Source organism: Bos mutus, chromosome 14 (genome assembly GCF_027580195.1).
Source record: "Bos mutus isolate GX-2022 chromosome 14, NWIPB_WYAK_1.1, whole genome shotgun sequence".
NCBI lineage: Eukaryota > Metazoa > Chordata > Mammalia > Artiodactyla > Bovidae > Bos > Bos mutus.
The window spans coordinates 40,291,780-40,305,590 of record NC_091630.1 but is presented as its reverse complement, the minus strand read 5'-3'; the positions used below and the strand labels follow the sequence as shown (position 1 = coordinate 40,305,590).

Here is a 13,811-nt window from a genome sequence, read left to right as displayed (position 1 = left end):
CTCCACACTATTTTCTATAGTGGCTGCACCAATTTACATTCTCACCAACAGTGCATAAGTCTTTCTCTTTTCTCAGCATGCTCACCCAACACTTGTTATCACTTGTGTTTTTGATACTAGCCATTCTAACAGCTGTGGGGTGGCATTTAGTTAATTTAATTAGTTCTTCCTATAGAATTTTATTCATTTCTATATATATTATCACATAAAGATTTTTGGTCATATCATAGTATCAACATGATAACCTAGATCAGCTAATTCTGTGTTCTCCATTTAAATAACAGTAAATCACACAAATATTTCTGAAAGAATATTATAATTAATCTCCAAAGATAGTTTATAATTCTGTATGCTCTGCTTTCATACACATGTGGCATTCTTTTGACTTTCACTATTTATTTATTATATTTGCAAGCCTTTTGTTAAAATAGCTGGTACACAAATCATTTCCTGATTGCCATATGATTCTATTTGTATTTTTGAGTTATTAACCTTTGCAATACAACAGTGGCTGGAAATTAGAAGGCAAAATAGTGCTTCCTTTTGGCACTTTTTGGAAAGAATATTTATAAATCTGAATTACTGATGAAAGAAAACTGATTTATTTTGCATTCTAAATTTATATGGCACTTTCTTTTAAGCTAATGTAAATTAGACTAATTATAAGCTATCTTTTTTCCCACCAGAGCAAATAAAAATAGAATTTGTAGAAAAGTTTTTTCCTCTCCACATATTGAATCATTTTTCTCCTCTTCTTTGAAAGTTAATTCTGATGAAGATGTATTGATATCTCATTGAAATCTTTGGCAAAACCTTGGCATCCCTTTGAGTAATGACATATCACACTATGCATGTGTGCTTAGTCATGTCCAGCTCTTTGTGCACCCATGGGTGTAACCCACCAGGCTCCTCTGTCCACGGGATTCTCCAGGAAAGACTACTAGAGTGAATTGCCATTTCCTTTTCCAGGGAATCTTCCTGACCCAGGAATTGAACTCTCATCTCATCTCCTGTATCTCCTATATTGACAGGCCATTGAAATACCTTTAAATAAATGAACAGTAATAGCTTAAATGACAAATATTACTAATATTGATACAGTTTACTAAGGAGAATATATTAGAATATATTAAAATGCAGATAGTGAAAGAACAAATTTAATTTTCAACTAAATATCACATTGATATTTAGACCATTGGTTAAAACATGAGAACAGGTTTCTTCCACTTCAGGGAAGCAAAATACTTGTAGATCACTTAACATTTATGAAGCATGTTCTCAGTCTGTAGGTATATGTTTCCTTTATATATGTCATTTAATTTAACTACATCCTTCTGTAATTGATAGCGTTATCCTGTTTGCAGATGGGAAACAGGTTCAGAAAGATTGAGAATGATAACTAATCCTAGTAAGTAGCAAAACCTAAACTGATCTAATTCCAGGGCAAAGCTCTTTCTGACACATCAGTGTGGGTCTTTATCTCTTTGAAAACTGATGAACATTAAGAGCTTTCTTTCAGAAATATGCGTGGAGAAACAACATGAGCAATGATAAAACAGTAATCTCACTAAACCATTAGTGTCTGTTTGGTCTTGCTTTCACTGATAGATCTTTTTGCAAAATTGCTTTCCTCTGAGACGGTGGACTTTAAATATTTTCTCTGGAGGCTTTTCTAAATTATAACTATCGGAAAATGTTTTGCTTGAAGGCTAAAGAAAAATGAGAGCTTACTTAACTACACCTCATAATTCCTGTCAGGGTAGGTATTATGAACTCTACATCTGCCAAGATTCAAACTTAAATAAGGTGCCTCCACAAACTGTTCATTTCTCTATGATTTCTTCTTGATATTTTGAAGTAGAAATAATCTGATAACTATTCACAAAGGAGAGAAACACTTTTTCTTGATCCTCAACATCATGTTGCTGTAGGCTAATTCTTACTCTCTTCCATTGCCCCTTAATACAGAGAATGTGTTTTGGGGCCTCTCCCTCAGTCTGCTCCACTCCGAGTGCATCTTACATAAACCTTCTCAATCAGCCAGTTTTTGCAAAATGGTCTTAGGGTTGGTTGATCCCTTGTATGTGTAATTCTGAACTTGTCTACAACTTAAAGTCAATAGAGCGTAATGGTTAAGAGAATTGGCACTGATTTGCAAAAAAGTCGCACACGACTTAGCGGCTGAACAACAATAACAACAACCAGACCAGAGTCCAAATACTGCCTATGCCCCTAATTGGCTGTGTAAACGTGGAGAAGTCATAAAAGATGAGAGTCCTCATGCAGAAAATGGTATAATAAATGCATCTGCCCCATATGGTTAATGTGAACATTAATGGAATGTGAGAGAGTGCATGTTAAGCATTAGCACAGGGCCTGGCTCTTGTTAGTCGTACCTGCTCTTATTGTCAGTTATTCACTTTATATTCCCGGTTTCAACCCAGTGCCTAATATATAATAGTTGTTCAACACATATTTACTAGATAAAACTAGTTCTGATACTTAAGCAATGGGCCAACAGCAGAGTAGACGCCCCTACTTATCACTTTGTCCTCAGAAAGAGAGAATAGAGACAAACCAGTCATCATAATCTCCTTTCTCACTCTAAATTTCCCATCCAGCCCCAGTAATGAAATAATATTCCTGAACCCTAACAAATTAGAGAATTTTTCAAATCACACTATTTGAAAATGGTCGGGCTTCCCTGATCTAATAATGGACTTCTCAGGTGGTGCTAGTGGTAAAGAATCCAACTGCCAATGCCTGCCAGAGATGCAGGTTCGATTCCTGGGTTGGGAAGATTCCCTGGAGTAGGAAATGGCAACCCACTTTATGTCCCAGAACCTCAAGGTCACCAGGTGTATATTAATGCAGTCTAGTTAAGATAAATGATTATAGTTCATAAACTGCTTATGAACTCATTTGTGCCTTTTAAGATTTACCACCTGCAAACTGCTTTGTTCACCTCTGAGTCTTCCAAGGGTTACAACAGACACTGGCACGTGGAAGGTATTTAGGAAATGTTTGTTGAATAAATGAGTAAATATGTGAATGAATAGGAACTGTGAAACACTAACACAAGAATATTTTTCTTTCCAAAAAATAATGAAAAAATTTCATTCAATAAGAATCATTCTTAGTACTGATAGATGACTTAGTAGTTCCTATTCAATACAAAATGTTCCACTCCGTTTTTTTCTGATATTTTACAAGTTATTAATTAATGGTTTTCCTGGTAGCTCAGATGGTAAAGCATGTGCCTGCAATGCAGGAGACCCAAGTCTGGCCCTGAACTAGATTTTCCTTTTACATTCCTTCTCTGTTCAGTGCAGTGCCTGAGTAGCTAAGAGAGGAGCCTGGTTTCTCAATAGCCAGCACCTTCATTTTGGAGGGTTTGTGGGTTAGGTCTTAGTCTCTATATTACCATATCCATGAGACTTATTGGCATTCTCTTTAAAATCAATTTAAGTCGTGTCCAACTCTTTGCGATCAGTTTGCCCGAGTATATGTATATCTGGTTGTCTGCTCTCTCTCTTTCTACACACACACACACACGCACACACACACACAAGCACACAAAGAGAGAGATTTTCCTTGACTTAGGATGGGGTTATGTCCTGATAGACCGATTGTTAAGTTGAAAATATTGTAAGTTGAAAATGCATTTAATACACCTGACCTACTGAACATAATTAATTATCAGGGCTTCCCTGATATGTCAGTTGGTAAAGAATCTGCCTAAAATGCAGGATACCCTGGTTTGATTCCTGGGTCAGGAAGATCTCCTGGAGAAGGGATAGGCTACGCACTCCAGTGTTCTTGGGCTTCCCTTGTAGCTTAGCTGGTAAAGAATCCGCCTGTGATGTGGGAGACATGGGCTAGATCCCTGGTTTGGTAAGATCCCCTGGAGAAGGGAAAGGCTACCCACTCCAGTATTCTGGCCTAGAGAATTCCATGGACTGTATAGTCCATAGGACAGTGACTTTCACATTCACTTTTCTTTCACTTTCAAAGGCAATACAAAGATCAATGCTAATGAATTAATGGGTTTGGCAGTGAACTATTTACTGACCTCTATTTTCTTAATGAGATATGAATCAACTTACCAGCTGAGTCTGAGGGAAGCAGAGAGGATGGAGGAAAATTTGAGGAGAGTGGGTAAAGCTTCTAAGAAAATGGTCCTTAAGAGGAATTAGGAAGAACTTACTGGTAAGTCTGAGCAGTATTTCCAGTCTTGAAAACCCATTTGAAGGTGGTTTGGTCGTTAATTTATTGAAATACCAATTTGCCCTGCCAAAAGATACTTTTCACATGCCTGGCTATGTTATAAAGAAGTAGAAAAGAATGAGAGATAACAATCGACAGAAAATTCAATTAGTGTTTTTAAAAACTTTTTCTGCTTACCCCACTCCCCTTCTGGGGAGCCTTCACAGACACAGCTGCCCTCCCAGTCACACGTACCCCAACAAGGCAGCACTCCATTATCAAAAAATTCAAAGAAATGGAGCATAGATTTCCACATTGTTAATTTAGCAAACTCATATGTTATACATAATATCTTCAGTTGGCAAAAATTTTTGCAGTATAATTTAGTTTGATCTTTTAACAAGTAATTTGTCAATGTCTAGCAAGATAAAAATGTTAATAGTGTATTACACATTCATTCTAATTCTGGACCCTTATGCCAATAAATAATTTACATCCATAAAACTATTATATAAAAAAAAGTGCTCATTATCACATCATTTTTAATAACAAAAATTGGAAACACCTTTAATTGTTAATAGGAAAATAATTTAGTAAATTATACCCACTTATTAGAAAATTACACGGTTGTTATAATTACAAGACTATGAAGCAAAAGAGAATAATGCTTAATGAGGAAAGAATGAAGAAAGCTGACTTAAAATTTTGTCTCCCTTGTGACAGTAATTATATAAACATAATATTTATTAAAAATTAAAACAAGATAAGGTTTTGAAAGCTCTGTAACAGTAATAAGGATTTTATGTTTGTTTCAAAATGTTTTTAACATGGCTATTCTTTATAAATTTTTTTTATAGGCATAATAGGTTTTCTCTACTCCCTTTCTTAAGAATTTCTGATTATTACTTAATTTTTCCATTTCATAGTTTCAAATAAAATCTGTGATTTTATCATCAGAGAAGATTAGACTTAATTTGACATTTCATAATTCCAAGTTATTTGGTATAAAAAGACCACATGCACTTGTAAGTTCTTTAAAAATATAATTTCAAGACATTTTTTGTGCTTAATCTTGCCTAGGCTGGAGATTAAGCAAACTACCTAAAACTGCTGGGCACTTTTTTTTTTTTTTTTTTTTCCCTTGTTATTCATTTATCTTGCCCTTCACAGAAATGATAACAAATGAGTCTGCAGGCACATCTGCCAGTTTCTTAAATCCCTATTATCTGCATTACAAAATCATACTAGTAAGAATGCTTCCATTATTTTCAGAGCTCTTTAGTTTTTATGCTTCAGCATTCTGTAGGATGTATCTTATATAAGTGCAAAACTTGATTCAACTTCTGGAAGCTTTCGATTTCTTAGTTCAAAAGTAAGAGATCCTTAATTCAGCCATCTGATTCACAATTGTTTGTACAGTAAGAAGCTCCTAAATCATGCTTTGATGAATACCTGGCAGTTTTCTTGCCATTTTCCAAAAGTTCTTTATTAAACATTCTCTCTCTCTCTCTCTCTCTCACACACACACACACACACACATTTTGATTAAAAACACAGATTTTGTCATTATAAAGTTTAAGATTCTATTTCCAGTTCTATAGTATCTGGGCCACTTCTCTTTAGGCAAGTAACCTAATGTCTCTGAATCTTGTTATTTTCATCTCTGAAATGGAGATTACAATTACATCAGACAGTCCTCAAAACATCCGTAGTGATTTCAGAGCTTCTTTTTCAGAGTCAGGTACAAAGCAGGCACTCAGTAAATAACTAGTGCTTTTATTAATTTATTATTATTTCTGTGTTTAATTTTAACTGAGTCAGTGAGTTCCTATAATAAAATGCAATTTCCAGTAAATCAAGTAACACCTGTTATCAGCAAAAATTTTAACTGAGTTCATTATTTTCTATGTAACTCAGATTAGTGTTCTGCCTTTTTTCTGTGCCATATGTAGGTGTTCAACAGATTAAGTTAATAAATGTATGAATGCATGAATGTGTAGATGAATGATTAAATGCTTATTTTTGACGAGGTAGAAAAAATATAACACAGTGGAACAAATAAAATAGCCTATGGAGAAAAATGGCAAACTCACATACGTGCCCAGGGCCAGTCTAGGAAAAATTGCTTTTTTTTTTTTTAAGGAAAAAAATGTGTCAAATAACTTATTTAGCACTAATAAAAATAATGTCATATCAACCATACTAAAATAGAACATTGAGCTACAGTTCCATTAAGTGGCATTGTGCCAGCACTCATTCAATAAGTTGTGCCCGACTCTGCAGCCCACACTCCTCTGTTCGTGGGATATTCCTGGCAAGAATACTGGAGTCGGTTGCCATTTTCTCCTCTAAGGATTTTCCCAGGAATCGAACCTGCGTTTCCTGTGTCTCCCACCTTGGCAGCTGGATTCTTTTACGGATCCTTTTATCACTGAGCCACTTGGGAAGCCCCTGAGTGACATTATATAGTCTAAATTTATGGAGAACTTTTGAGATGGCTGATAAAATGATGGTTGAGTAACTTTGAGCAGAAAAGATAGAGAGAAATGGCTTTTTCTACATTCTACTGTGCCTTTAAGTAAAATGCTTCATAATCTTGCTGCATAGCTATATGTCATTTGGCTTTAGGCACCTATTGTGATTTGCCCTGTGAAGATAAGGTTTTGCCATGGAGAGGATTTGTAGAAGTAACACACTTTGCAGTACCATTGGCAACCACAAGTACCAAAACTCCAGTTTAGGTGAAACTACTGTCAAATGATAATGTCATTTCCTTGTGAGTGTTTTGGGAAAAGATGGGCAGGAAATGTATAAAACTCAATCATTTATTGACTGAAATAACATTTCATCATTTTGAAAACATAAAATACATTACAGTTGGTAGAGCATCGTGTGTTAATATTTCACTGTACTTTAGGCATTGCCTACAATCAATTGCCTACCTATAAATTGTAATAATTTCTGCCCTTTGAAACACTATCATTTACTAAAGTCCATACATTAGTCAAATTCCTTAGTTTCCCTTCTTCATCAAATTCCCTTCTTCTGTTTCAGGATTTCATTCAAGACATCACACTACATTTAGTTGTCACGTTTGTCGTGTTTCCTTAGGCTCCTCTTGGGATTGATGGTTTCTCAGACTCCGTGGTTTGGATGACGTGAACAATTTTGAGTTAGTCAGAATTTTGTAGGATGCCCATTATTGGGATTTGTTTGACGCATTTTTCATGATGAGATTAGAATAATGTGTTGTGGGGAGGAAGACCACAGCGTAGAAGTGTCGGATCACAAGTGTGCATATTATCAGTGTGCATTATGAATGCTGAGGTTGATCTTGATCACCTGGCTAAGGTAGTGCTTTTCAGAGTTCTTCATTGTAGAGTTACTCTTTCCCCCCTCTTCTCTTGTACTTTTCGGAAGGAAGTTAGTGTCCTCAGCCCACAGCTAAGGAATAGGAAGTTATGCTTAAGATGGAGTATCTACACAAACTATTTGGAATTCTTTTTCACAGAGTTTTGTCTATTCTCATTTATTTATTTATGAATCAAATTATTTACATCAGAAGAACTCATGGGTTTTTATTTTATATTTTGGGTAATCCTCTAACTCTACTTTATTTGTTGCTCAAATTGCTTTAGTCCTGAACCTTATCAATTCTTTCATTTGGCTTTTGTGCCACTTTGATGTATCCCCATTTGGATGGTTTGTTTGTTTTTACACTTCCATACCCTATATGATGGTCTGAGCTCATCTTGTATATTTACTGCCCCAGTCCTAAAATCAGCTATTTCTTCAAGGATAACTAGATCTTCTTATTGGAGAATGGTATTAGACACGAGGATCTGGGTTTGGAGTATGCTAATTGTAACGCAAATGTCGTTGCTTCCAGGTCTTCTCAGCTGACAGAGCAAAGAGATAATATGTGTGTATATTAACCATATATATATATACACATATCTATAACTATCTCTCTACGTAACTGTGTATTAAGCTAATATAAATATACTAAATATGAATGTATATCGAGGTTTCCAACTCTAATCTGTTATCACATAGATCATTTTAGCCCCATTTCTTGCTTATCTTTAAATTGTGACTCCAGCGAAACACTTGACTTTTAGAAGTGAGAAAATCAAATTGTAGCAACTTTGGGAAGCCACGTTATCTAGCAGAATAATTCTTAAAGGGCAAGGTGTGCGTCATCAAATTTTAATTTACAGGAGTCTCCAATCCATAACCACCAACAGAACAGACAAAAAGCTTCAAAAAAAAAAAAAAAAGAGAACCTGTTCTCCCAAGCCTAAGTATGAAGAAAGGGGTTGCTAAAAACAGAAAACTGTTTGGGCAATACACACACCCTTCAGTGGAGGGTACCTGGTGGTTCAGGTTAAGAATCTGCCTGTAATGCGGGACACCTGGGTTTGATCCCTGGGTAGGGAAGATCCCCAGGAAAAGGAAATGGCAACCCACTTGAGCCATTCCTCACCTGGGAAATCCCATGGACAAAGGAGCCTGGCAGGCTCTAGTCCATGGGGTCACAAAGCAGAGGTGACTGAGCAACTAACACTTTGACTTTTTGCCGGGGTCCAGCCCCGGTGGATCCCGGGAATTCGAAGGGGAGACGGCATCGGCAATCAGGAAACAATTGCTTAATTAAACGTTAATTAAGGATATAAAGAGTGGTTAAATAAGGATAGCTCAGTGAGGAAATTCAGTGGAGAAAAGAGGCTGAATAATTCAGCCAGAAGGTGAGAGAGAACGACATGGGGAGACCAAGTTTCGGTGAACAAGGCCCGCACTTTATTTTCCAAAGTAATTTTTATACCTTAAGTTATGCATAGAGGATAATGGGGGAAGGGGTAGAGTCATGCAGTAAGTCAGGCTTTCTTCCTGCAAACTTATCATATGCAAAAGTTTAGGTGATTTGCATCATCTTCTGGCCCGGAGGCCTGTTAACATTTTAAGACCCTTTCTTCAGAAAACTTATTTTTCTCTAAAGGTGATTAGTCAGGCGCCACCCTCCAAAAGCATTAAAGTTGCATTCCTACAGAGCAAAGGTATGGTGGGCTGTAACAAGAAAAAGAATTAACTCAAGGGTCCAAGGTTACAAACATTAAAGGTACTACTTACACCAATTATATTAATCAATACACTGCAAGGGACACAGCAGGTAAGGGATATGGAGACTTAGCAGCAAACAATGGCCCAACAAGTGAAAAACCCTTCACCAATACAGTTTCTAATCAATCTTTTAACTGCTCAAAGGAATTTGTATTTAGACAGTTTAGAACATCTCCTGCCTCTCACAGTTGGGAGGCTCTGAGCAATCACTTGTGGCCAGAAAAACCTATTCAGGCAGGCTAGAGGACTTCCAAAGGAGTTTTGTAGGTTGAAACACTATCACACCCAGGAACTTTATTAACTGGAGCTGTAAGTTAACTCTTTCTTCAGAGAGAGGTAGTGGGGGACAGCCCTCCGTAAAGTCAGAGGTGTAGGTGAGAGCACAAAGCAGAAAGTAGGCAGACTCTGGTTTTGGGGGTAGATGCTCGAGAATTTCCAGGGGGACTCCTGAGGCTCGATCCCACCTTTGCGTATGCCAAGCCTCCTTCCTCATGACCTTTGCCACGGGGGGAGCTCCTGCTCCCGACAACTTTTCACACTATTCAAGCCAAATGCCAATGGAAATATTGCACCCATTCCCTACTTCCTGTGATTTTGGTTGGGCCAAGTGAGGCTATCATCTTCCATGCCACCCCACTCCTGCCCTCCAGAAAAGGTAGCACTTTGATTCCCCACCAGGTTTGCAACCCACTCTAGTATTATTGCTGGGAAAAAATCCCATGGACAGAGGACCTAGTCAGACACAGATGAGTGACAAAGCATGCACACACGCATCCATAGAGTGTATATCAATCCCAATCACCCTCCCTCTTCCTCTTGGTATCCATAAATTTTTCTCTATGTCTGTGTCTGTATTTCTGCTTTGCAAATGGATCATCTATACCATTTTTCTAGATTTCATATATATACATTAACATATGATATTTGTTTTTCTTTTTCTGACTTACTTTACTCTGTATGACAGTCTCTAGGTCCATGCACATCTCTGCAAATGACCCAATTTTATTCTTTTTTATGGCTGAGTAATAGTCCATTGGGGATTCCCAGGTGGAGCTAGTGGCAAAGAACTTCCCTGCCAATGCAGGAGACATAAGAGACATGGATTTTGATCCCTGGGCTAGGAAGATCACCTGGAGGAGAGCATGGCAACCCACTCTAGTATTCTTGCCTAGAGAATCCCATGGAGAGAGGAACCTGGAGAGCTACCATCCGTAAGGTTGCAAGAAGCTGGACATGATTGAAGCAACTTAGCATCAGTTCAGTTCAGTCGCTCAGCTATGTCTGACTCTTTGCGACCCCATAGAGTGAAGCATGCCAGACTTCCCTGTCCATTACCAACTCCCGGAGATTGCTCAAACTCATGTCCTCAAGTCGGTGATGCCATCTAACCATCTCATCCTCTGTCTTCCCCTTCTCCACCCGCCCTCAATCTTTCCCAGCATCCAAGCCTTTTCCAGTGAGTCAGTTCTTCGCATCAGGTGGCCAGAGTATTGGAGTTTCAGCTTCAGCATCAGTCCTTCCAATGGATATTCAGGACTGATTTCTTTTAAGATTGACTGGTTTGATCTCCTTGCAGTTCAAGGGAATCTCAAGAGTCTTCTCCACCACCACAGTTAAAAACTATCAATTCTTTGACACTCAGCTTTCTTTATAGTCCAACTCTCACATCCTTACATGACTACTAGAAAATAGTGTGTGTGCAACTTAGCATGCACACACACTATTCCATTGTGTGTATGTGTGTGTGTTTGTACACACATCTTCTTTATCCATTCCTCTTTTGATGGATATTTAGCTTGCTTCCATGTCCTGGTTACTGTAAATAGTGCTGTAATGAACACTGTGGTATATGTGTCTTTTAGAATTGTGGTTTTCTCAGGGTTTATTCCCAGTTTTCTGGATCATATGGTAGTTTTATTTTTAATTTTTTAAGGAACCTCCATACTGTTCTCCATAGTGGTTGTATCAATTTACATTCCTACCAACAATGTCTAAGTGTACTCATCTTTCTATAGCCAGGATTATTATCACCCTTCTCTAGCAATCCAGCCATAGTAGTTCCAGAATGATCTTTCTAAAACTAAACTAAGCAAATTTATCTTATGAAAATACCTGATTTTGTTGTGGAACTTTTCTGTCTTCTCTTCTAAGTTTTCAGTTAAAATCTTTCAATGGATTCCGATATCCTTGGAGTAAAAATCTCACATCCTAACTCTTTTTGTCCATTGGGCTGCTGTAAGAATACACTACGGGTTGGGTGGCTCATAAACAACAGACATTTATTTCTAGCAGTTCTGGAGACTGGAAGTGCAAGAACAGGGTGCCAGTATGGTCAGATGAGGCTTCCCTGGTGGCTCAGTGGTAAAAAATTGCCTGCAATGCAGGAACAGTAGGAGACGTGGCTTAGATCTCTGGGTCGGGAAGATCCCCTGGAGGAAGGTATGGCAACCCACTCTAGTATACTTGCCTGGAGAATCCCATGGACAGAGGAGCCTAGTGGGCTGCAGTCCATAGGGTCACAAAGAGTTGGACACGACTGAAATGACTTCTCACTCATGCATTGCATGTCAGATGAGGGCCTTCTGAGTCAGACTTCTTCTACTTTCGCATGGCAGAAGAGGCTAGGGAGCTCTATGGGGTCTTTTTGTTTGCAGGAGCACTAATACCACTCCTGAGGGCTGTGCCCTCATGATCTAATCTTTCTCAAAGACCACACCTACAATGGGAAATTAAGATTTCAACATATGAATTTGGAGGGGCACATAGAGATTCAACCGTAGCACTTACTATACATACATGGACCAGTCATGACTTGCTTCTGACACCCTCTCCATTGTCTTCGTTTCTTATACTCCAATGAGCATTTCTTAAATTGATTCTAAATGGATCTCCTTTCTGCTCTGATTCGTAACCATTCATTTTCTTGCAGCCGTGAATTTATCTTCTCTTTTCCTTAAAAATGCACCCCTCCTTCCTGTTACATATCCATTTCCACTGACTTCTACAAGAAGCCCTGCTGATATCTCCCATATACTGTCCACAGCAAGAATTAAGATCTTACTGTGTCTTCCTGTAGCATTCTGTAATAATTTTTACTGTAATTATGAATTTTATTTGGATGTCACATTACATTTAATTCTAGATGGCAAGATAATGATTTTAGTAACAATAACACTAGTGTTAGCTTAACCCAGGATATACTCTAGCTGTTCAATAAGTGTTTGTTGAATGAGTGAATGAATGAATGAATGCATGAATCGTCAGCTTGAAATCTTAATCATTTTACCTTTTAAAAATCTGTTCAAAGACATAGTTTTTCAAAAAAATAAGGACTTAGGATCCTAAACTTCATTTGATAGAGGAAATTTTTTCTGACACATTATCTTTAAATACCTCCAGGTAAAACAATTAACCCAGGAATTTAAGGTTATCCATTTAGACTTGCAAGCCAGTTACTAATACGTCCTGCCCCCACTGTATCAGATGGTATCAGTGCTAGACTCATAACTCCCCAGCCTCATCATTCCAGTATATACTGATAGAATCATCTAACATCTGCAATTAGCCACTCTAGGACAGGTCAGAAGTGTACAGGAGTTAATATATCTGGGTGTAGCTCTCAACCAAGGACAGAGGGGGACTGGAAGATAAGTACTTCAAGTTTCTCACTCAGTCTTGGAATAACTCTGAGACATGTTCTATAGAGTTTTAGAGAACTCCCCTGGAGGACTGACAGCAGTTTCCTGCAGGAGAAATCTGTTCAGTAATGTACCTCTATTGATTTATTTCCATGTCTCTGCTCTCAAATCCCACTCCACTCCTGAGTTTTCTGGAAGAACCTCCCAGATGAATAGTTTGCATTCAAATTCTTGCCTCAGGTTCTGCTTCTAGGGGAATTCAAATTATAGCATCCTACCAATCCAGTGCTCCTTACAGAGCCATCACTGCCACAAGTATGAAGGCATGGCTCATTTTGTGTCACCCTGCCTGCATCCTAATACTTTTAAACAGATTGGAAAGAGCATGACCTTGAGGAGAAAAATAGCTTATATGAGATTGGCCAATGGATAAGGGAAAGGAGAGAGAGTGCCATTTGTTTTCCATTGATGATAGTATGAAATTTACACGCAGATGGTCTAACAGGTGTGACTATAATTTGAGGAGACTGCCCCCTTGGTTACTAAGGAAACTGCTATTATTATTGTGGAAACACAATCTCACTTTATTGCTTCACTTGTAGCCTTTTTCTTAACTCTAGTATAGCAGCCAACAGATTCATCCTTTTCCCACGACTTCATCACAAAGAGACACACATGTGCACACACACACACACACACACTTTTGTGTATGCCAGTGCTAGAGAAGACAAGCTCATGGTGCGTGTATGCAATGGATACTGTAAATTACATTTCTCCATGAAATACTCTTCTGCAGGTTTCATGAATAATTAAGTTTAGTAAAATTAATAATTTCCTTAAGATCTT

At 37.9% G+C, this 13,811-nt stretch overlaps 1 protein-coding gene across 1 annotated transcript in view; it reads left to right on the top strand.

The window, feature by feature from the left end:
• Positions 1–13,811, top strand: part of PKIA (cAMP-dependent protein kinase inhibitor alpha) — a 97,911-nt gene that overhangs the window by 44,855 nt on the left and 39,245 nt on the right. The window lies entirely within an intron of this gene.